The sequence below is a fragment of the Hippopotamus amphibius genome, chromosome 2 (assembly GCF_030028045.1).
Source record: "Hippopotamus amphibius kiboko isolate mHipAmp2 chromosome 2, mHipAmp2.hap2, whole genome shotgun sequence".
NCBI classification, from domain to species: Eukaryota; Metazoa; Chordata; class Mammalia; order Artiodactyla; family Hippopotamidae; genus Hippopotamus; species Hippopotamus amphibius.
The window spans coordinates 197,423,293-197,448,552 of record NC_080187.1 but is presented as its reverse complement, the minus strand read 5'-3'; the positions used below and the strand labels follow the sequence as shown (position 1 = coordinate 197,448,552).

At 42.9% G+C, this 25,260-nt stretch overlaps 1 protein-coding gene across 5 annotated transcripts in view; it reads left to right on the top strand.

Annotated features, from left to right (window-relative positions):
* Positions 1 to 344: 344 nt before the first annotated feature.
* RAB27A (RAB27A, member RAS oncogene family) overlaps positions 345 to 25,260 on the top strand; it is a 68,580-nt gene continuing 43,664 nt past the window's right edge. The window contains exons 1-2 of one of the 5 annotated variants that reach the window (XM_057722582.1): positions 14,986 to 15,038; positions 15,596 to 15,714. The gene's annotated coding sequence lies outside the window, so the exon portion shown is untranslated. Of the gene's footprint in view, positions 520 to 12,916; positions 13,158 to 14,401; positions 14,424 to 14,956; positions 15,039 to 15,595; positions 15,715 to 25,260 lie in introns of those variants that run through there. The other 4 variants (XM_057722581.1, XM_057722586.1, XM_057722588.1 and 1 more) reach the window with 4 other exon arrangements.

The following is a 25,260-nucleotide window of genomic DNA, read 5'->3' as shown; positions in this document are numbered from 1 at the left end:
GGCTACAAGGTGGACACATCGACCTGATGCCCTGGAAAACACCTTTAGAAAATGGCTTTCAGGGGAGGAGATTTGGCGAGAGGCACCAAACCATCCCTTGCACCGCCCCGATCCCGTGGCAGTTTTTACGGGTCACCCCTGTGTCTCAAAACGAAAACAACCCCCTAAGGTTTCGCGCCTTCCAGAAAAGGGCAGTGGAGCCCCAACCGGGACTAAACGAGGCGAATGGGGCCTTTGCGTGGAACCCCGAGGACCGCTCGGCAGGCGCGGCGGGGCTGCGGGCCGGGGGCGGCACGCGGGGAGGGCGCCCGCAAAGCGCTCCCGCGGAGTCGGGCGGGGGTGCTCCGCGAGGTGACAGGAGGAGGCGGGAGGTGGCGGGTGGAGAGGAGGTCCCGCCCCCACCTCGCTCTCCTTTACGGGAAGTGATGTGGGGCCAGACGGAAAATACCCGCCAAGGACCCAAAAAAGGCCGACGCGGCGCGCGGAGACAGAGCGGCGTGGGGACCGCGGGCGGAGCAGGTGAGGCGGCGACCGCGGGCGGCGGAGGCGCGCTCGGGCCCGGGCCGCCGGGAGGCCCCAGGCGCCTCGCGGGGCTGAGCGCTGCAGCGGGCCAGCCGGGGGTCCTGCCCCGGGGCGGGGCGTGGAGCTGCAGCTCCTTCTCTGCCCGCCTCCGGGCGGCTGAGCCCACCTGAAAGGCTGCTTTGCTTCTCCCGGGCCCGCAGCACGGACCCCACGATGACAGGGACGGACGGCAGTGGGGGGTCAGCTTGAGTTATGTGCTCGTTAGTTGGAGTCCCAGGTTGGGACAGGGCTGAGGTTACCTCCGGGCGGCATCCAGGTGCGAGGCGCCCGATCGGGGCTGGGGAGTGGGGGAAACTTCTCTGGCAGGAGAGGAGGAACCCCCCGCGCCATTTCTTTCTTCCCTCCCAGTTGTTGTCGGTCGAATGATTTAATGTCTTGACACCTTTGTTGGTGAGGGTCTGGACGGGCCCATTCCCCCGGTGGGAGAGGGGTCCCTCTTTCCCCGCCGGTCAGACAGAAAACCCTACCGGGCAGCCAGGCCCTCGGGTCTTGACTGGTGGTAGGGCTGATGTGATGACAGCTTTCGGTAACTATTGCCAAAGCGTTTGTCTCTGTCCCAATAGGTCACCGATTAAGCAAAGTCAGGCCTGAAGTGAAGGAAATCTTGTGAGCCCTTGACCGCCTTCCCAGCATTTTGGCTTCTGAGGGCCACCTTGGCCATTTGGCTTCAGAAACTCCTGCCAGGGGGTCCTCTGTCTTACCTCTGTGCGTAGCAGCTATTTTTTTTTCTACTGGATGGATTCTCACTTTGGGATCAGCTTCATCATTCAGATGTAGTGTTATGCTGTGTAAATTTTCTGTAATTATTGGTGAATTAATTTGTTGGTGCTCCACTGTTTCTATTTGTTTGTTTGTTTGTTTGTTTATACCTTCTTAGAAACTTGCTTTAGGAGGAAAACAATCTGGAAAACAGAATTTCTGCAGGTGGTTACAAATGAAGAAAGGTTAATGTGGTGCTGATAAAACTTGACTGACAATCATTCTTTCCTGTATTTTGTGTTAGTTTTCATTCCTACTTTTTTCCTTTCCTTTATTCTTTCTTCCTTACTCCCTCTCTTCCTTAACTTCCGTGGCCTGCTTTGATTTTTAACTTTGATGAAGTACAATTAATGTATTTTTTCTTCTGTTGCTGTGCTTTTGGTGTTAAATCTAAGAAAGCAATGCTAAATTCAAAGTCGTGAAGGTTTATGCCTGTGTTTTCTTCTAAGAGTTGCATAGTTTTAGCTCTTACATTTCCATCTTTGACTCCCTTTAAGTTAATTTTTGTGTATGGTGTGAGGTAGGGGTCTAACTTAATTTTTTTGCATATGGACATCCAGTTCTCCCAGCACCATTTGTTGAAAAGATTATTTTTTCCCCTTTGAATGCTGTTGGTGCCTGTGTTGAAAATAAATTGACTGTAAATGTGAGGATTTACTTCTAGACTCATTTCTACTCCACTGATCTGTATGTCTATCCTTATGCTAGTATCATACTCTCCTTTTATTAGCTATGTACATGGTAAATTTTGAGATCAGGAGGTGTGAGTCCTCTCACTTTGCTTTTCTTTTTTGAGACTGTTCTGGCTATTCTGGGTCCCTTGAATTTCCATATGAAATTTAGGATCAGCTTCTCAATTTCTGTTGCCTTGGTTTTAAAACAGATATAAAGGTCTTGAAGTAGGCAACAGTGTCTAGGAACCAGACTCTTGATTTTCCTCTTCTAAACCTGCTTTTCACTTAGTCTCCCTTGTCTCAGTTAATGGCAGCTTCACTCTTCCAGGTGCTCAGGCTGAACACCCTAGGGTCACCCCTGATTCTCTTCTCTCTCTCATACCCCACATCTAGTCCGTTAGCAAATCTTATTGGTTCTACTTTGAGACTATATCTAGGATAGGAACCATTTGTCACATTTTCCACTGCTTCTACCAAGTTCCTTTCATTTCTGTCACCTGGATTACTCAACAGCCTCCTACAGGGCCACTCTGTTTCCACCCTCACCACTCTATAGTCTGTTCTCATGCAGCAGCCAGAGTCAATTATGTCACATACTCCCGTGCTCAAAACTCTCCAGTGGCTTTTTATCTCAGAAGGAAACCAGAGTCCTTACTGTGGCCTACAGTCCCCTTACATGGTGTGTGGCTTCATCTATTGTCACTCCCCGCTTTTCACACTCTACTTCAGTCACGCCTCAGGACCTTTATATTTGCTGTTTCCTCTGCCTGGAGGGTTCTTCCTTCAAATGTCTGCACAGCTTACTCACTCATTTCTTTCAAATCAAAACTCATTTCTTTAGAGATGCCTCCTTGTACCATCCCATCTGAAATAGCATCCTTCACTGCCCCCCACCCCCCGCCCTGCCCCATCATTTTCTTCCCCTTTACCTTGCCTTATTTTTCTTTAGAGTATCTATAGTGCTTACTGTCATCACACACACACACACACACCCACCCCACATCTGTTTCTCATTGGTAGAATACAAGTTCCATGAGGGTCAGGAATTTGTCTTGTTCACTATGGTGGGCATGGCACCTAGAATGGTTTCTGGCACATATTAAACCATAAAAAAACATGTTGAGTGAATGAAAAGGGAATGAGAGGCTGAGATATGGGGATCACTCTGCTGTTTCTTTCTCACTCTTCCCACTTCATCTGAGAGGCAATGTCCATACCTACGCTAGCAACTCCCAAGTCTTTCCTCGTCTATCCTCCTATCTTCCTCAAGATAATGGCCTTATCTTCCTTGGAAAGGGAAAGGTCAAACAAGCAGAAAGGTGAGGATTTGGGGTCCTTCCCGCGGTGGCAGTGGGGACCCGTCTTCTCTATAGCCTGGGCAGGCTGGGTGGGGGCATTCAGCACCTGTTTTCAGTCTTTCCGTCTCTTGTGCTGATCTAGGGAGAGAGTGAAATTCCTTGGAAATTTGAGAGAATGGAATTTCATTTCCTAGTGAATATTTTGCAGTACAGTGAATTTAATCTTTCTCTGTCTCCTAACTAAAATTGCCAATTCTGAGACTCATTTTGGCCTGTAATGACGTAACGACTTTAGACTGTCAACTGATTACATGTACGTGGCCTTATTTCCATGAATAGATGGTAATATCCTGGAGGCAGAGCATGGCTTTAGCTCCTTTGTGAGTCCTAGACTGCAGGCTATCATAGACAAAAGAAGTGTTCAATAAACTCTTGCTGAATGTACCCATAAGTTAATGAATAAACTTGGATTTGTTTGCATCATTAGAAACCTCTAGTCCTTGTATTTAATTTTTCTTAGCGTATAGATAGAAGTATCTTGTTTTCGTCCACCTCATCCTGCTGCTGCTGATAGAGCAGTATTGGCTACAGCTGAGAGGGGTTTCCTGCAGCCCTTTCTCAGTGAGAATTGAATTAACTGGGCCCAGACAGCATAGTAATCAACCTTCTGTATTATTTTAAAAATTGAACTAACCTTCCATTGTTATTTAAACTTATCTTGGAATGTGCCCTATCTATGTCTTTACTACAAACTATGAAAAAGGATTATTTTTACATACCTGAGATATATATATATATATTTTTTCCTTGTAATAAATTATGATAGGTTTGATACCACCTGAAAAATAAAACAGGGCTCCCATATGTAAAGTGTGAGCCCCTAATTAACTGGATGAGTGGGGGAATCCCTTTCACAATGTATATGTATGTCAAATCACCATGATATACACGTTAAATATCTTACAATTTTACATGTCAATTATACCTCAATAAAGCTGGCTCACAATAAAAAAAAATTGTGAGCCCCTAGGCAGCAAGATTGCCTTGCTATTAGAACAAGATTTCCTTGTGAAGAGAGGGCTCTTTCCCTTTCACTGCCTTGGCTTTTTATGTCGTGTGCAGGTTTTACTTGAATCATATTTATTCCTCTGCCTCTTGGTCAGGAAGTTCCAGTTTATGGTCTGGTTTCCCTTAAGCTGATTATCTTGGGAGCAGACATGAGCCCTGAGCTGGAGGAGCAGATAAAGGGTTTGTAATTAACTTTAGGTCCAGAGGGTGAGAGATGTGGAGCTGTGCGCATCCAGCTTGTTTTGGCCCCCTGTCTGATGGTGCAGTATGCCACATTCTTTTTCTTGTGTGATTGAAGTCTACTAACATTCATATTTCACTTACTGTCAAATAAAACTTGTTGCCTCACTTACTCAAAAGAAATGTTGAAGTTATTCTTTCCTGCCTGTTTTTTATTGTTTGTTTGTTTGTTTTGCCTCTGTGTATGTTACCCATGAGAAGGCCTCCCAGTTAGTGCCTCAGCCACACTTGGAGTCACCCACATGTGTGAAATCAGACTTTTGAGTCTTGAAATGGAACTTTTAATGTGGGGTCAGAGATAGAGTTTAGCAAATTCCAAAAAAAATTAAGAAGTTTGCACTTTGGATGACCAATAATATTTTACTGTATGTTCCATGCAATATTTGGGACATACTTATACTAAAAAATTTGTTGTTTTTTATGAAAGGCAAAATTAACTGGTGTCTTAGATCTAATCTGGTAATCCTGCTCTGGGAAACCTAGGTTCATGCACCGGAAATGCATTGATCATGATAATGTCCAAAGAAAGACTGAGCCATGGCTCGTTTTGGTGATTGCACATGTGTCCATCTTAAGGAAGGAGAGGGCTTATAAACTTGAGGAGTATTAGAACTGGAAGGAAGCGGGAGAAGATTCAGTTTTACTCTAGTATTTTGTAGTCAAGAAATTTAAAAAATATATATTTTATTTTTGGCTGCCTCAGATCTTAGTTGTGGCACGTGAGCTCTGTTGCCGCGCGTGGGCTTCTCTCTAGTTGTGGTGCATGGGCTCAGTAGTTGTGGTGTGTGAGCTCTCTAGTTGTGGCTTGCATGCTTAGTCCTTGTGGCGCACAAGCTTACTTGTCCCGTGGCACGTGGAATCTTAGTTCCCCGACCAGGGATCAAACCCGCATCCCCTGCGTTGGAAGGCGGATTCTCAACCACTGGACCGCCAGTCCCTAGTTAAGGAAATTTTTATCCAGAGATGTTAAGTCATTTCCTAAGATCACACAGTTAGTGGCAGAGCCAGAACCGGAACTCTGGGTCCAGTGGTTGGTCTGCTGCATAACGTCTTATGTCTTCCCTTAAGAGATCATGTGTAAGTTGCTTATGTTTTTGTGCTGACCTTTAATCACTGCTTTTGCCACCCTCCCATGATCACTCCATTATCCTGCTGTCCCTCCAGTCCCTAGATCCGTTATGTGGCAGGCAAAGCAATCCGCATTGTCTTTTTTCTGAGAACCACAGGACTGTTGAAAGCCACCATTGGCCGTATTCCTGTGCTGATGCCAGAAAGCCAGGAAACCTGTGTTTCCGTGTGTTTTTATTCTTTTTAAGGTCTGGTTCATATTTTTGCCTCCTTCGAGTGTTTATTGTAAGATGCTTTGATTCAAGAGGACTTGCTGAGAATAATTCCACAACCACCAAGTATTGTCTCACTGTAAGTCGCTTGCTTTGTGTGGCCTATCCTTTGACACTCCATATCCTTTTGTATTTTGGTGGAATAAATACGGAAGCGACATGGTAAGGACCAGTGCAGTGGATAGGTATATGCGACTTCCTCTTTAGACATGTGTCCTTTTAAAACACTGGGTTATTTTCTTACTCTTTTAAAGTTATGTGTACTTATTTAAGAAAGCAGCCTTGAAAATGCATATGCTTCCTCTGACTGCTGCAGGAATACCATATTTCAGTCACGAATCCTGTTTTTTTTCATAGCTTTGTTGATTAATTCATGTAAAGCCTTACCAGCTGCCAGGTCAAAGCATAATAATAAAGTCGGTTGCCAAGAGACTGAAAAATCTGTTTGTCCTTATTAGCTGCCGCTCATCTATCTCACTCTGATCCCACCACATGGGTCGTCTTATCTGAGTATGGCTGGTTACTTATCTCCTGTATATTTGTATCATTTGCAACAAAGGTAGGGTCTTAATCAGCTAACAAAACTTATGGTAAGGTATTTTTTAAAATTCTTGCTATAGTAGCCCTAATATGGGAAGGAATGAGACATATAGAAATAGGTCTCGACTTAAATGTCCATTTGAGATACCTGAGAATTTTAAAACATAATCCATGGTTGTGGTCAGGATTTCTTTGTTTCCTGCAATGTGTGATTCATTTTCATAGTGAATCTCACCACTGCAAGGGCGCAACCCCCAGGCATGAGTAAAAAGCTCTAGCAGCCCTTGAAAAGATAAGGTATGGTCCTTCCAGCCAGATACTGGAGACCAAATGTGGTCAAGCAAGCTGGTGGCTGTTCCAGGCTGGGCTTCCTTCGTCAGGGACAAGGTCGATTCTCCATCGCCCCCACTCTGCTCAGGCACAGAGGGCCGGGGCGTGGGCTGTGGTGTTTCCTCAGGGACTGACTCATCCCTGTGTCCCACAGCTCCTGTTCGAATGTGCAGGAACCAGTACATGCAGGAATTAGTGGACTGGTTTTTCGTTTCTAACGCTGCCAATAATTAACTAAGTGATATTGCACCAGGGTTCTCGATAGGGCTGATTCTGACTCCCTCCTACCCCGGGGGGCATTGGGCAATGTCTGGTTGTCACACCTGGGGAGTTCCTGCTGGCATTTAGTGGGTAGAGACCAGGGACACCTCTACACATCCCACAGAGCACAGGACAGACCCTCATGGCAAAGGATTATCCCGCCCACCATGTCAGTGGGGCCGAGGCTGAGAAACTCTGCGTTAGACACATCTTTGAACCTCTCTGGCCTGCAGTTTCCTGAGTTCCACATTCTCTCCATCATGTAAAGTCAATTAAGCCTAACTCCACCACTGCTGTCTTTCTAACCTCTCCCTCTCCCCAATTCTAAGTCATGAAATGTGAAGTAGGGCCCAGGCATCTAAGTGCCAGGTGGGCCATTTGAGGGGAGTGGACGGTGTGGGGACAGCCTGCCAGTAGGAAGTGAGGGCTGGGTGGCAGGGCCTGGCTGCCCTGTGATTCAGCGCAGGTGGAAGGCTGCCAGAAAGGCCTCAGGGAGCGCTGTGCTGAAGGCTTGGTCCCAGAATTCCTCAGAGACGGGCCTTCAGCCCCTGGGCACGAGGAGCGCTCAGCTTCCCGGGAACGTCTGCTCCACAGATTCCCAGCTGGCCACTATGTCCTTGTGCCAGCAGTGCCCCAGACCCCAGAGTTTCCCAAGGACACAGTAAGACTGGACAGTTTCTTCATTAACACCCCATTTCCTGCTTAGCTAGACCTCTCTGGGAGATTAAAAGTCAACAGCAAAAACCCCAGCCCTGAGTCAGCAGTCTATTTTGCCACCCAGATAAGGAAACCTCCCTTGTTATACTTACAGCATCGTGTAGTTTAAGACCTGGTAGGCACCTTGAAAACCAGGGAGCCAAGCCTCCCCTCCACCTCAGAGGTTCAGAGCTGTGCCCAAGGTCACATGGCAAATTGATGGCAGAGAGGGTTCTGGAAGGCCGATCTGCTGGTTCTTTCTGTGCCCCTGTGCTAGTGCTTCTTAATTGTGACCAGCAGTGTCTCTTCCTTGAACTCTTCTGAAATGTCACAGGAAGTGGAACAGGTGTATTAGTGATTTTAACCTATGTTAAAGCAGTCCAGAAATGTCTGAGTGTCTGCCATGTCTATGTGCCAGCTGCCAGTTAAAGGCCACTATCATTTCTTGCCTGGACTGCTGCTTTTCTGGTCCCATTCTTGGCCCTCCATAACCCATTCCTCGCTCAAAGCCAGTGATCTTTTAAAAATGTAAATCAGATCATGTTCTTCTTCTGTTTAAAATTCCTCAGTCACTTCCCCCTGCGGTTAGTGTAAAATCCAAATGTTCTAACCATGGTCTGTAAGAGTCTCCGTGATCTGAGCCCCGTTGACCCCCTTGATCTCAGCTCATCCCTGTGCCTCCATCTTGCAGCCTCATCTACTTCCTTTCTGTTCCTTAAAAACACCAGGCTCTTTCCTTCCTCGGAGCCTTTGCACGTGCCCATAATTTTTTTCTCTAGATCCTCACCTGGCTGGTGCCTTGCAGCAGAGTACTCCCTGATGACTCTGTTGAAAGTAACCTTTAGTCAGTCTCTCGTATTATTACTTTACTGTCTTCACAGGATTTATTGCTATTTGAAATTATTTTATCTCTATGTTCACTTACTGTCTGTCTCTATCCGCTAAATTGTTCTCTCTGTGAGATCAGGGACTTTGTTTTGTGACCTTGTGGATGCTGGGCACCTAGAAGAATGCCAGCACACAGCAGATGCTAAGGTGGTAATTAATGAATTACAGAGCAAGTAGCAAGGAAGTTGGTGTTAGAGAAGATAACTCGACAGATTGCCTTATGTAATTCCTATTTTTTCCTACAATGAACTTTATTTTTTAAACTAAAACCCAAATGCCAGTTTGATACATGAGAAAAATGGAACTGTTAAGCAGACTAGATTCTTTTCTTTGAAGACTAGTGCGCTCACTTCCTCTGGTAAAAACCCTATGGGAAGCATATGCAAAAGGACAAGGGTACTTGGTAGGCACAGACTCGGGCACAGGGACTTAGAAATCAGACAGGTCCAAGAGCTTTGGTGCTGGAAGGGGCCTGAAAGATCATCATGGGAATGGTTCCTCAAAACTGTCTGCCCATGAAAATCACATAGGGAGATTTTATTTAAAACATACTCGCGCAAAACCACACATTTTTCAGTCTCCCCTTTGGAGATTCTAATTTGTTAGGTTTGGTGTCAGGGCTAGGGAATCCACGTTTTATCTAAAATGCTGCCGTAGTGACGGTTGGTGCACAGCCAGGTTTGGGAACCAGGGACCGAGCCCACTCTGTCCCAGGTGAATACACTGAGGCTCAAAGAATTCACGGGTCTCACTCAGGGGCAGCCACCTGGGGAGCTGGGAGATGGCACGCAACGCTCCCAGCTTTCTCTCTGCACTGTTCAAAACACGTCGTGAGAAAGATTGTCGGGGACAGAGGCAGCACAGCCTCAAAAGTTGTGGGCATATTGCTTTTTTCTTTATTGACGTGTAACTAACCAGTCTGGTGTCAAACAGGAAATGCATCTAGCATAGTTTTCCTTTTTTTATTACAAAGTGTCAGATCAATCTGATTTTAGTAGAGTGATGATCCAAGTGTGGTTCTGGGACCAACACCACCAGCACCACTCAGGAACTTGTTAGAAATGCAGATTCTCGGCCCCAGCCCAGAACTACTGATTCTGGAACTCTGGAGATGGCCCAGCAGTCTGTATTTTCAAGCCACCCAGGTGATTCTGATGCCCACTGAAGCTTGAGTACACCATCCACAGGTACTTTTTACAGCCCAACCACGGGTTGAAGCTGCTGGCCGCTGCCTTTTAGTTGGTGACTTATTAACATGGAGGCCTTAAATTAAGTTAGCCATCTGCTTTCCTTGGTGACATTTGTTCAAAATAGGGACTTTTGTTATAAATTTCATTAGACTGCTACACAAGAAGGGGGGTTATGGATTAATACTTCTTGAGCACCTGCTGCATGTGAGGCTCTGTGCTGGAAGCTGTTGCTTGTTGTCTCATTTAATTTTCACAACCATCCTGCTAGGTAGGCATTATTATGCCTATTTTACAGACTTGGAGTCTGAGGCTGGTGGAGGTTAAACGTGGTCTTTCCTCCAGGTTATTTGCCCAGCTGTGGTTGTGCATTTTGCTATCTGTTGTCTCTCTAGAGCAGCTGCTCTCAAACCTTTCTACGCACAGTCAGGAGTCCTCTGGGAATCTTGTTATAAATGCAAATTCCCTAGCCACCTTCTCAGAGATCCTCATTCAGGGGCCTGGGTGGAACCCAGGACTTTGGATTTTCATCAGGTGCTCCAGGTGATTCTGCTGCTAGACCACACTTGGAGAAGTTCTCTCCTGGATCCAGTCCCTCTTGCTTCAGTAGTTGGACCAGGTGTCTCTCAAGGCTCCTCTGAGGTTCTGTGGTTCGCCAGTGTTTTGTGCTCACAGGCCTTGGGCACTGGGTGGGGATGTTAGCGGAAGAAATATGAGCATGGGAGGTGGGAGCTCGGGAGCCTGTACAAAGACGTCTCACGTGCCTGACTGTCCATGCTCTCTGCTGCCTCTTAGAGTGTTTCCAGGCTAGGTTTTGGCTTTGAGTAACTTGTGATCCTTTCACTTATCGACCCCAAATTGTGCAACTTCTCAGACAGCACCTTCACCCTGTGTTGGTGGACTGCCCCAATGTGAGCAATTTCCTCCGGGCTGCGAATAATATCTATCAAGTACTGAGTTGCTTCAGCGTTTGAGGTCAGAAATGGTGTTTCATCTGTTCGATGATAAGATCCCTTATTTTTCAGGCATAGAATGGACATATTTAGTGAATGAATTGTTAACCATTAGGAGACAATGATTTGGTGCCATTATGAAGGAAAAAAGTGAGATGCAAATTAAGAAGGTATTTAAGGTATGATGCCTGATGTCCTCCTTTGTGAGTTGGAATGCTGATTTCTGTCCAGAAGTTTAGAAGCAGCTACTGACATAAGTAACCCAGGGCTTCCATATTAAAACAAACAAACAAACAAACAAAAAACTACATGTATCCAAAGTTGGTGGAAACATCTCAGGCCTTTGCCCAATGGAGAAGTCCGTGTTGTTGACATATTACATTTCTTTAATACGTCTTAGTCCTTGAAACAAATCGTGTAGGAAAAGGGTGGAAGGAAATTCATGAAAGCAAATATTTCAGCTTCCTGGGATCCACTGTATAGAAGGTAAAAACTTTTTCCAGTAAGAAAATAACAAATGTAAAGGTTAAGTTTCTAAGGATGATTTGTTTTGCCACTGATATCAGAGGTGGTAATAACAATAGGTAGTTAAGTACAGTAGCTAGAGCTACCATTTATTGAGAGCTTACTATGTGTCAGGAATTATATGAACATTCTCATTTAATCCTCAATAGACTTTCAAAGTAAATGTTATCCTTCATTTTACAGCTGATGAAATAGGCTCAAAAGGATTAAGTAATTTGACCAGTGCTGGGCCTGGGGTTTCCAGGTATGCAGGACTTTCCGTGCTAAAATGCAGACCCAGGTAAACTGGGATGGTTGGTTTCCCTGAGTGTCACCCAGCTCACTGACCTACAGCTGATAGTTCGGAAGTAAGCCCAAAGGGTTCTGAATTGTCAGATAGATCATTCGTATCTGGAAATGTGCTGATTTGCCCCCCAGAGACACCTTCAGAACATTTCGTGGTGCCCATTTTTCTCCATTTTATATGTAATTCTAATCTTGGTTACTTGGTTTCCATGTGCTTTGTCAATTAGAAGCTGCGCATTGGCAGGGGAAGGGGTGACCCTAGAAAGGCACACTGATGACTGTGGTGAGGGACAGCTGGCTAACTGACAGAGAAGGTGAGGGCAGGGAGAAGGAAATATAAACTCAAAAAAGGCAAAATCAATACAGTGTCAGGAGGCTTTTATTACAGGGGCAAACATACCTTAATAAGAACAGCTACTATTGAACATTTACTATGTGCCACTGTTTTAAGCACTTTATAGGTATTACATAATTCAGTTTTTACAGAATAATCCTATTATTATCCCTGTTCCACAGATGAGGAAACTGAGGCACAGAGAGGTTAAGTAACTTGCTGAAGGTCACACAGCCAGTGAGTAGTAGGCACTGTGTCCGTCTCCCGGCAGTCTGTCCCTGGGGTCCAGATCCCCAGCCTCCTGTGTCCGTGTAGATCCTAGATCCTGAGGATGTAGCACACGTTAGGGGTGTTTATTTTGATGGCCTGAATCATCCAAGAAAAAAACAATTTTAAGCTTGTGCACTACATTTCATTTTGTATTAATTAATTTAAAAAATTTTATCAGGACATAGTTCTATAAGGCCTGTTAGAAGTCATCAGAGTCCCTGCCCCCAGCTCATTTCCTGCTCCCCAGAGTCAACTGCTTTCAATTCTTGCAATGAGTTGACTTTTGCTGGTCATTACATCCCCCGTCTCTAAATGACGTACATATATTTCTATGGTTGATTTTTCAGTTTTGGGCATTATCTATTGATGCTTTACTATGGAAGATGAGAATTTTAGCTTGTTTTTCCACCTCCCCCTACCACACATGTATACCATTTCCATCTCTTCCTTCTCCCAACACTTACATCATAGTTTTAGCTACATCAGCATGTCATAGGCTCCTTTTTATCTTTAGGCTTTCCTCCTGGGTTGGGCAGATTTTCCCGGGAATACCATTTGAACCGCCTGCCTCTGGAGTATGCCTACCTTCTGGAAGTCCAGCGTGTAGGTGGGGGTGGAGGTGTCTTCATACTTACTGTGCAACTTCTCAGTGCCTCTCCCTGCCTCCACTGAGGTTGGTATGATTCAGAGACCCTCGGAGAGTTGAATTCTCGATTTTACTCTCTCCAGAGGATAAACCTTTGACTACTGCTGGAGCTGGAGGAGTCACAAGGCTGGCAAGGGTGGGGATTGGGATGTAAACAGACTTTCACCATTTTTAGCCCCACTTTACCCTGTCCCCTCCCTCAGAAGCGTTTGAGGCTCCAGCTGCCTAAGCCTTTCTGGAGATTCTGTGATGAGTTGCCTGTTGGCTTTCTCTAATGGCAGGTAAGGAGTCTGCTTTCCTGGGTCTGCTAATCAATTACCTCTTGTTCATCTATTCAATACTTTCTAGCTTCCAACATTTTCTTCCTGTGTTTCCACTCACTTTCTCTTTGTTTTTGTAAATTTATGTCTATAAGAAATAAAATTCTCTTCATTGTTATACTAGTGAGATTTGGGGAGGTAATAGAACTAAATGTATTTAGTGTGCCGTCTGTATCCTGAAGCCTGAAAGACATTTGAGAAAGCTTTGAACACAAAGGGGTCAAAAAAAGGCTGTGTTGCTCTAAAGGGAAGACTGATAGTTCTATGAAAAATGGGGTTGTTGAAGTTTTATTTGCTACTTAAAGTATAGTTCTAGGACTAGGGGCATCATTGTTACGGAGGTATCACCTGGGCGCTCCTTGGAAATGCAGAATCCTGAGCCCCGCCCAGACTTATTGAATCAGAATTAGCATTTTAACAAAATCCCTGGGAGATGTCTAAGCACGCTGGAGGTTGAGAAGTGCTAATGTGAAACTTTACCCAACTTCTACTGTAACTTAGAATAAGCTAACTGTAATGAGTTTTAATCTGGGATTTAAACATTTTGGTACATTCCCTTAATAAATTATTCTCCAAATGCTAGAAGTTGCTGTGAGATAATAAAGAGGAGTATGTAAGTTTTCCTTTATAAACGGCGTGAACTAAAAACTCCATGTCATTTACCAGATGGTGTCAGACTGGTTATGTTCATGCTTTTTCAGTGTCTCAGGTTTTCAGGTTGGTGATGGGATTTTGTAGATTATATCGGTGGAGTCTTCAAGTCTCACTTTGGGCAGTCAAAGTGAGGGTGGCTTCCCCTAGAGGCAAAAGATATAGTGATTCGTTTTGTGCCCAGCATCTATCCCAGTGACAGATGTGTTCAACTAGTGATTTGTGGGATGAGTGAGTCAAATAAGACACAATTCCTGTCTTCAAGATATTCAGGGACTTCCCTGGCAGTCCAGTGGTTAAGACTCTGCACTTTCACTGCAGGGGGTGCAGGTTTGATCCCTGGTTGGGGAACTAAGATCCCACAGGCCATGTGGCGTAGCCAAGAAAAAAAAAAAAAAATATATATATTCACCAACCAGCAAGAAATAAGTTGGATAATTACCATACAGGGTTAACCTGTTCTAGGAAAGAGTGAGCACATAGAAGGTGCATCTAATGCACCATTACTAGCAGAAGGAGCCAAAGGGCTGTCTCTTGGTGAACAGAGTTTGGTGGGTTGAGAGCAGGTGCCCTCAGGTGAGTGTATCAGAATCACCTGGCAGTTTGTTAAAACACAGACTGCCACCCCCATCTTTAAAATTTCTGATTCTGTAGGCCTGGGGTGGGCCCACGAATGTGCATTTCTGACAGTTTCCCAGGTGATGCTGATGACGTTGTCCATTTTGGAAATCACTGGTTTAGAGAATTACAGCTAGTTCTGGTGGCTGCAGTCAGGAGGCAGGGAACAGTAGACGACAAGGCAGAGGCCTAAGGAATGGGGATGTTATTGAGGAGGTTGTGGGGAGCCATTGACTGGTTTTACAGAGGAGAGTGATAGACACCCGTTTACCTTTTGGAAAGCACTTTGGGAGCGGTGTGGAGGATGGGTCAGTGGTGGGGCCAGGCTGCGGGCCAGAACACCAAATGTGTGGTTGATTGGAGCCATCCAATGAGAAATGATAAACACTTGGAATAAAGGCAAGAGGAGGAACGAGTCCTGGAACTTGGCGGCTAAAGGGAGTGGGAGGGGTGAAAGGGAGGAGTCACTGAGGACTGTCAGATGTCTGGCTGGGTGTGTGTTGGGATTGTGTTACTCAAGACACAGGAAGAGAAGAGGGTGTGAAGCAGGATCTGGAGAGAAGAACGCAGGAGGTAAGTGGAAGGCAGGGCATGTTGAAGTTAAGATGCCAGCAAGGTATCTGGGTGGACCGCCTGGTAGAGAGTTTTCCTTTTGGGTCTGGAGGCCAGAGTGAGAGGTATAGGAAGTCCCGTTGTTCCCACCACCTACACTGACCTTCTGTGGTCTTTGCTTGGATCAGGCCTTGTATTTGTAAGGAAACAGTATTAATATAACCCTTCAGGGCCTTGAGAACAATACTTTTAAAGTTGTTTTCTCAAGAAATATCTACTTTTTTGATTGAGGGGAAAAGAAAAAGTTGAGAGTCTTCGAATACTGGAAGAGGTTAATATAGTTGCCTTCTGTCTGAGAGGCCAAGAGATTGGGTTTTAGTAAAAGCTTGAAAGGGACAAAATCACTTGACTGGTTTGCAGGCCTTATGACGAACAGCTGAGACTAATTAGCTGGATTGTGGGTTTTTACAGAGATGCCTGATTTTGCAAGTTGATGGAGCAAATTGCTTTTCAAAAGACTCTTTTGAAAAACTTTTATAACTAGGCGATTCTGACTTTAACATCTCTCTTTGTATTAGACAAAAAGTAACTTTTTGGAAGAGGACATGTGATTGCAGGCTGTCTAATTGTAGAAGTGTTGGGAACTTAAGTCTATAAAGTTTTAGGAAAATCAACCTGCGATTTACACTTTGTCAAGGTATGGTTTTGCTTTTTTTTTTTGGTGGGGAGTGGGGAGATAGAGGCTTTACGTTCTGCTGTGCCAATTTTCAGTTACTTTAAATATGTGCAATTTAACATAAAATACCATTGCTCATATTATTATTATTTTTTTAAACCAGAGACTTCGAGACATCTGCTAAATTTCTCGGGTTTAGTTTGAAAAGTACATTTCAGTTACCAGAGAGTGGGTATGAATGCTGACTGCAATCTTCCTTGCTTTCTTTTCTGTACTTTAGCAAAGTAACAGACGCTTTTATTCTCAGATAATATGTGGAATAAGAGAGCCGATTACGGAGTTGAAATACTCTAGGCATCTCTCTCATCCTCTGAGCATTATACTCACAAAAATTCAAGCTTATTGAGATTTTGTTTTAATATTGTTTAATAGCTTTAGTGGAGGATTATATATATTTTACTGTAAGGTGTATTTCTTCTGTCAGTTAAATTTGCCTTCAATTATTTTGTGATGTTTGGAAATGGCGTTGTGATTTTTTAAGGAAAGATCCATCTATTTTAGAGATGCTTAGTGATGGTATGCAGGAATGAGAGATCTGGGTGATGAGTGTGATGGGGTGTCTTGTTATACAGTTGTCTCTACTTTTAGATACGTACTAGTTTGCTGGGACTGCCATAACAAAGTATCACAGACTCTGTAGCTTAAATAACAGAATTTTCTTGTCTCAGTTCTGGAGCCAGAAGTCTGAGATCAAGGTGTTGTCAGGGTTGGCTCCTTCCGAGGGGCATGATGAAAGGACCTGTCCCAGGCCCCTCTCCTTGGCTTGTAGATGGCTGTCTTCTCCCTCTGTCTCTTCTAGTCATCTTCCCTGAGTGTTTGTGCAATCTTCTTATTTGTAAAGAAACTAGACACCAGTCATATTGGATTAGTGCTCACCTTAATGACCTCTTTTTCCTTTGATAACCTCTCTAAGGAACCTATCCCCAAATCAGGTCATGTTCTGAAAGATAGAACTTCAACATATGAATTTTGGAGGAACACAGTTCAATGCATAACAGATAAATTTGAAAGATATCATTACATTGCACTTTAATTGCCTCCAAGTGCATGCAATAAGTGTTAAGCCAAGTGCCTAGACTGTGTTGGGTGTTGAGTGTGTGAAGATAAATAAGACATGGTCTCTGCCTATTCACATTGGTTTAATCATATGTATGGACATAACTTTGTGAGTGTGTGTTCACTTATCTCTTCCATTGAGTTGTGGCCACTTTCATAGTTGGGTGTCCTTGGAGACACAATCAGCATCTTGGGACACGGGCACCTGGAAGGGCTCCCTGCTCCTGAACACCCTCAAAATAGGCGAGGAGACTAGAAGGACCCTTAACATTCATCTAGTCCGAACTGCTCATTTCACAGGTGAAGAAACTGAGGCTTCAAAGTGCTAAGGTCACTTGGCTGGTGAGTGTCAGAGCCAGAGCAGTGTGCTGACTTCCACTCCAGTACATCATTTTGTTTTCTTGGTCACGGTTCATGCTTTCACCTAGGAGTGAACCCAAAGTCTCATCAGAAATCAGATGAGAGGGGAAGTTCCCTGGCAGTCCAGTGATTAGGGCTCCACGCTTCCACTGCAGGGGGCACAAGTTCCATGCCTGGCTGGGGAACTAAGATCCCACATGCTGTGCGGTGTGGCGGGGAATCAGATGAGAAGGAGCCTTGATAAAAAGCTGACATTCTCTGTCAAGATTCTTGTATTGTAAGTACCAAAGGAAAAAAAAAGTTTTGGGGAGGAGTGTTTGTTCATGAAGGCATTTCATCCATAGAAGGTCCAGGTTGTGTTTAATACATCCCAAAGGAGTTTTCTCCCACTTCGGTTAATTTCTCTGTCTCTTACCACTTCTCTTTATTCTTTCCAGCTACAGTGTTCAGTGACCCAGCAGCCATTAGAATACAAACATTTTTTCTTTTTTCTTGCTGCTGCTGCTGCCGCCCACAAGACAGGAACTGTGGTAGAAAGAGAATGCTGATGAAACATTACTGGCCAGCAGGATGGCACCATAGCAACCAGGACCTGCCACGTTTGGCAGGGCTGGGAGCCCAGGGCTGCCTCTGCCACTGTTTCAGCATCTGCCCTTTCCAGTCCCTCAGTACCTGCGTGCTCACAGAGGACATGCTCCCCACTTTTTCCTGTTTCTCTTTTCTCTTTTGCTGTTATTCCCTTCTTCCTCCCCCTGAACTTGGTTGATTTATAGCTTGAGCCAGGGTGCAGCATATGTGATAGCTGATGAGTCATGGAACGGGCCCATTAAAAACAAAAGCTGTTTTTGCAGAAACCATCGTTCTTTGGGGCTGTCTTTGCAAGAGGACACCTTCCTGCTTTCTTCGGCACTCTCAGTGTGGCTGTGGCGTGGCTGGGGTGCTGCCCTCTTGGCAGAGCAGAGGCTGGGTTTGATGGGGGTTGGAGGGTAGGGAGGTGAGGATGAGGGCGCTGCTTGAGAGGTGAGCTTGCATTGCTGCTGTTTCTCTGGAGGCAGGAGCCACTTTGCTCAAACATAGATGGAAATCATCCAAGAGCTGAGAGCATCGATTTTTTCTTTTTTGTCTATTTGTTTTCTTGTTTTCCTCATTTCATACTCTATTAGGCTTCTCTTCTCCCTGATGTAGTCTGGAAAGGGATCCTTTACTCTAAGTGCTGGATTTATCACTCAGCAAATATTGAATGGATCCTCTGTTTTCACAAGGAGGAGAAAGATTGCTGTAAGCTCCCGCCTCTGTGCGGTAGTGACTGACCCAGCCTATGGACTAGCATTTGAAAAATCTTCTTCCTGGTGTCCCTCTTGGATCTCTCTTGCTGAGCCTTACATTTTGGTTCTCTCTTCACTCTAAAAGGCCATCTTATCTCTCCCATGGCCTCAGGAAATCAACTTATGTTGATGACTCTAAAATCCATCTTGCTAACCCTTATTTTTCTTTGGAGCCCTTGTTCTGTTTTCCAATGCCAGTTAAACACAGCTCACTGGTTGAGTCTGAGACATGCGGGGCATTTAATTGGTCATGTCCCATACAGTATAACATAATAGTTGAGAGTGTCTGTGGGTTCGAATCTTGGCTTTGCCTTTTATTGGCTGTGTGACCTTGGAGAACTTACTTAACCTTTCTGTGGGTCAGTTTTCTCATGTGTAAATTAGAGAGATTCATAGGGTTGTTGTGAGGCTCTAATTAGTTAATATGTTAAAGGGCTTAGAAAAGTACCCGGTGAGTGTTACAGTCATTTCAAACCAGATTTTCCTCTCAGTTAATGATAATAACTTTCATTTAGTTACTAAACTGAAAATTTTGGTTGTCTTTAACTCCTATACGAGTCAGTTCAGAAGTTATACTGATTTTCTGTCTCCTAAGTCTATCTTGAATTAATCCCTTCCTCTTCATCTCACCTTCACCAACACAAGTCACTCACTATCTCTCCTCATAGCTTCCTGGTCCTCTGTGTATTCCCAGTCTCTACATGGCTGCCAGAAAGATCTTTCTAAGGCACAGACCTCATGTTCCTCTCCTTCATAAAAGCCTGCCGTGGCTTTCTATTGCCCAGAGGATAACATACAGACTTTCTAGTGCCATATGAGAGTCTTTCAGGCCCAAGTCCCAAACTCTTTCCCATCTTCTCAGTCTAGACACCCCCTCTCCCATCTCCATGCAGCCCTTCAGCGGTACACATCTGCTGAGGTCCCTAAATGCATCACATAGCCTTTTCCCTCTTTGCAAGTGCAAATGCTCTTCCCCGACTCCCACTCTCCCAGTCAGTCACCCCAGCAGCTCTAAGCCTGGCCTGTGTTTTGTATGTCAGACAGCCCTTACCTAGTTCTCTCAAAACTCGATTACACCTTTCAAATTGGCATCGATGACCATTTTGTGGGTGACTTCCATTCTCTTTAAAGGAGAATGCTTATTTGACATATGAGGTAAAGTCCTCGACCACATCATCTATGAACTGTGCAATTTTTGTTCACTCACATTTGTCACTTGTCCCTCTGGGGGCTGATGTCAGTCCTTGGCTCAGATGCCCCTCTGTGAGGTGGCACAGTGGCTTTGTGCCCCAGGCCTCCTGGCTGCCCAGCATTGTGTGCGTATTTCTGTAACAGCTCTTGCCACACTGTGTTGTCATTGTTCATTTCCCTGTACAGCGCTTCTGTTAGACTGTTGCTCTTTTAGAGCCTCCTTGTTGGTGCTTAACAGTTATGAGCGTGAGCACGGAGTCTGTTCTCTGTGCTGACCTGTTACGTGCATGACGTTTGAACTGATGTGCTCTTCAGCCATCGCCTGAATTCCTATCATTCATCCCAGGCTCTCCCCTCTCAGTGTCTTCAGGCTTTGCTGGTATAATCTTTGGATCAGTGATGTAGGACAGTCCACTTGTCAAATTTGATTTAAAATTATTAACACCTTTTGGATCAGTATTTATATTACCATTTTGCATTTAGTTTCCGTTATATTTAAGGACATTTGGTATATGCATGTTTCATGGGAAGTACCTGTCACAGCCATTCCCCACATCATTCTCTACTTAATAATTTTTGTGATTTTTCATTTGTCTCTTGAGCCAAGTTTTTTCTCTAAAGCAACTTAAAAGTTCTGTTTAAAAAGTAGATTACCATTTAGTCTAGTTTTTATAGTTCTGAAAAGCATTTAAAATGAAAAGTGATTAAGCGTTTATAGACATCACAGAATGAAGGTAGATTTGTTTTTAGTGGTTTAGAAAACTTACTGCTGGCAACGGCCCTGAGGCTCTTTGGAGTCAGGTTTGAACTACAATTCTATATATTCTTGTGACGTTTAATTTACCTTTTTTTAGGACGAAAGACTCTAGAAGTTTGTTTGAGAGCTGCTTGCTGATTTCTATTTCTTTTAACTGCCCCTTTCATTTCTAGATCACTCCTCATCTAACATCCTTGGTAAAATGGCTGTGTTTCATGGAATTAAATACAAACTTTAGTATAATTGTATAGGCCAATTGAAAAAAAAGAACTTGCCAAAATTTCCCAAAAGGGCATCCTATATAATTAGCCAGAGTTTAGAAATGTAGCTTCAACTTCTTTAATTTTAAAATGGAGATGTCACCTTTTAAAATGTGATAAGATCACATTTAAAAAATTTTATTGGATTATAGCTGATTTACAATGTTGTGTTAGCTTCAGGTGTATAGCAAAGTGATTTAGTTATACATATACATATATTCATTCTTTTTCAGATTCTTTTCTCATACACGTTATCACAGAATATTGAGTAGAGTTCCCTGTGCTATACAGTAGGTCCTTGTTGGTTATCTGTCTTATATATAGTAGTGTGTGTATATTAATCCCAAGCTCCCAATTAATGCCCCCACCTACGTTTCCCTTTGGTAACCATAAGTTTGTTTTCCATATCTGTAAGTATTTTTCTGTTTTGTAAATAAGTTCATTTGTATCATTTTTTTAAAAATTAGATTCCAACATGAGTGAGATCATATATTTGTCTTTCTCTGTCTGACTTCACTTAGTGTGATAATCTCTAGTTCCATCCATGTTGCTGAAAATGGCATTATTTTGTTCTTTTTTAGTGGCTGAGTAATATGCCATTGTACACATGTACCACATCTTCTTTATCCATTCCTCTGTTGATGGACACTGCAGTTGCTTCCATGTCCTAGCTGTTGTAAATAGCATTGCAACGAACATTGGGGAGCATGTATCCTTTCTAATTATAGTTTTCTCTGGATATATGCCCAGTAGGGGATTGCTGGATCATATGGTAGTTCTATTTTTAGTTTTTTAAGGAAACTCCATACTGTTCTCCATAGTGCCTATACCAATTTACATTCCTACCAACAGTGTAGGAGGGTTTCCTTTTATCTACACCCTTTCCAGCATTTATTGTTTGTAGAATTTTTGATGATGGCCATTCTGTCCAGGGTGAGGTGATACCTCATTAAGTTTTGATTTTCATTTCTCTGATAATTAGTGATGTTGAGAATCTTTTTATGTACTTTTTGACCATCTGTATGAAGACAACCTTTTTTGACTAGTAGAGGGAGATGGCAGATTGGGTAGGGTCTAGTGCATAAGAAGAGAGGTACAGTAAGTCAAGAAGGATGAGGAACCTGTTTCACACTCACTGTCACAATCATTTCTCCAAGTATCTAGGGAAGATATTGACTTTTTTTTTTTTTTAAACTATAACCTTCTGGGTGAGTCACACAGTTGCGTGTGTATGGGCAGTGGTGTGGGATGAGGGGAGTGTATGAGTGAGGGTCTTTGGATCTTTCAGCTTTTCTATTCTCTCCTGTTCTACACTGTTGGGCTATAGAGTGCTTTCCTCCCAGGGAATCCCAGCTTTAATGTGCTGTTTAGGATTGAAGGTTACTTTTAGAGAACTTCTCCATCTCTAGACACCAAACCCTTTGTACATTTCCTCTCAGAACTCACCTCACCCATATCTAGGTTAGGTGTTGATCTCATGTGCTCCTTTCATTACGCCAGTCATAGGTACTAACCACACTTGGAGTCTTGCTTCAGTGGTCAATGTTCTCTGTTAGATGGTAAATTTGGTGGTGGCGGGGCAGGTGCTGTGTCTGTCTTATTTGCATTTCTATCACCTTGCACATTGTTTGCCTGTGGTAGGCACTCAACTATTAAATGAGTGAACAAAACAAACCTATAACCCCTCATTAAGACAGAACCTGTCCAGTCTTTTCTAGAGGTGTAACCTCCCTTGATGCAGCATTCCACAAATCAGATTTGTTCACCTTGCTTTAAACAAAGGAAATAACTACATTCTCCCTTCTATCCTCAGATTGTATAGATTACATGATCATTGTGACTGGTCTGGTTTAGGTTCAGAAGCAAGGTTTTGAGGCATGGGCTGGCCCCTTTGGCTGATAGTGTTGAATTACAAAATATATATAATATCACTTTTTATCTCTCTTAAGATGCTTATCATTTTTGAAATCTGTTACCCTCAGTGCTAGGTATTGTAATGGGTGGGGGGTGCACTTGAACCCCAGTATTTAAAAGAACAACATAGTACTGAAAAGAAAATTCAAAAGATAGCTAATGATTTTCTGATGTTTCTCTAAGGAGTAAAAGACTATTTCAGTTGAAAAACTTTGTGCTAATTAGTTCTGTCCCTAAGTGACTGCATCTTGAGTAACCATTTTCTTTTGGCCCCAAACTACAGCAACCTATGTAAGTGTGATGTGTTACACTTGAAAACTGGTTTTGAGTAAATCATCTCAATTACGTGGCACTTCTTAGGTATTTCATTTTTTTATTCATTCAGATATTTATTAATGATGGAGAACTATAGCCTCCTCTCCTCAAGGATGGGCATGGAAGAAACAATGACTTTGAAAGAGAAGTCTTGAGTAAAGAGTATAGCTAAAGAGAAGAAGTCAGGAAAGTTAGAGAAAAAACTAGAAGAATGTAAAAATAAAGATCAAAGGCAGAATAATTATAAAAGCTTATAAATTAACAGATTGAAGGAGAAAAAGATCACATAATTTTCCCAATAGATTTAGAAACAAAATAGATTTAGAAGCAAAATTTGAAAAAATTGATACGCATTCATAATACTTATTCTTAGAAAGCTAGAAATAGATGGAGTACTTCCTTAACCTGGTGAGAGTGTCTACCAAAAACCCACAGCAGATGTTATTCTTAACAGTGAAACTTTAAAATCAATACAAGATGTTTATTCAATACTTTTGGAGGTCCTAACTAGTACAGTAAGACAAGGAATATAAATAAAAGGTATACAGTTTAGAAAAGAAATATATAGAAGGTGTATATATACTACAAATATATATATTTTAAAAAAACCACTTACGATAGTAAGAAAAGTATACAGTACCAGTAAGTCTAAAAATGTACAAGGTCTTCTCATGAAGAGAATTTACTTTGACAACATTTTTAAAGGCATTAAAGAAGACATAAATGTAGATTATACGTACACATGGACAGATTCAATATCATGAATATGTCAATCTTCTCAATTTGATCTATAGATTTAATGTTCTCCAAATCAAAATTGCGATATGGTTTTTGAGGAACTTGGAAGTGTGGAAGGTCAAGAATGTCCACAGTGAGGTAGAGGGGTGTGGTCCTCCCAGATATAAGTAATAAATATAAAGCTGTATTATAAAGTCATAGTAGTTAAGGCCTTATGTCATTGGTCCAGGAGTAATGAAAGTGACCAAAGGAACAGAAGAGAGAGCCCTGAAACAGATCTGCCCAGATATGGTGACTCACTAGGGAAAGGATAATTTTTCTCAATAAGTGGTACTATGGTAATTAGGTGTCCTTCAGGGAAAATTAATGAAACTGGATTCCTACATATATCTTAAAAATTCCCACTGGATTAAAGACTTAATGTGAAGGGTAAAATCTTTTGAAAAATGATGTAGGAGAATATCTTTATCACTTTAGGTAAAGAAGGATTTCTTTTACATGATATAAAGAGAACTATCTATAAAAGATTGATAGATATGACTACTTGAAGACTGAGCCATTAAAAAAGTGAAAAGACAAACAGCTAGGTCCTACTGAACAGCACAGGGAACTATATTCAATATCCTGAGATAAACCATAATGGAAAAGAATATAAAAAAGAACATCTATCTATATATATATAACTGAGTCACTTTGCTGTACAGCAGAAATTAACAGAACATTGCAAATCCAACTATACTTCAATTAAAAAACAAAACAAAACAAAAAGAAAAAAAAGTGAAAAGGCAAACCCAAAACAGAAAGAAGATATTTGCAACCTCTGTAACTGACAAAGGATGAGTAGCCAGAATGTATGAAGAACTCCTGCATGTCCATAAGAAAAAGACAGCCCAATAGAAAAAAAAAGGGGGCGGGGGGGAAAGACATGACTATGCTTTTCCATAAGAAGAAATCGAAGGGCCAACAAATTAAAAAAAAAAAAAGAAATTGAATGGCTCAACCACATTAGCAATCAAAGAAATGCTAATTTAGATTATAGTGTGTTACCGTTTTAAGAAGTCTGACAATAAACAACACATATTGGTGAAGATGTGAAGTTGGGAGTATACAGCAGTTATGCTGGACAACAATTTGGCATCATCTTGGAGTCATCATTTAAAAAAAATTTATTTATTTGGTTGCACTGGGTGTTAGTTTTGGCATGTGGGCTGCTTAGCTGCGGCATGCAAACTCTTAGTTATGGCCTTGGCATCATCTTGTATTATTGAACATGCATACCTGTGCCCCAGGAATGTCTTTTTTGGTATCTACCCTTCTCCTCTGGTATGTTCATTCTCATTCTAAGCTCTCATCTTTAAGGAGTGAGAGGTGATACAGTGGGACAGCTGCCACCATGACCCCATTTAAACTTCTCGTGGCTAAACTTTTTGAACCTAAAATGTTTGTGTAGGGAGGAGACCATTGAGTTCAGCCCTCTTATTTCATATTTGAAGAAACAAGGCCTGGAGAGGGTTGGTCACCCATGCCAGATCACACAGATGGTAGCAGAGCTGAAACTAGTACCTGGCACACTGACGGGTTAGTCATCCAG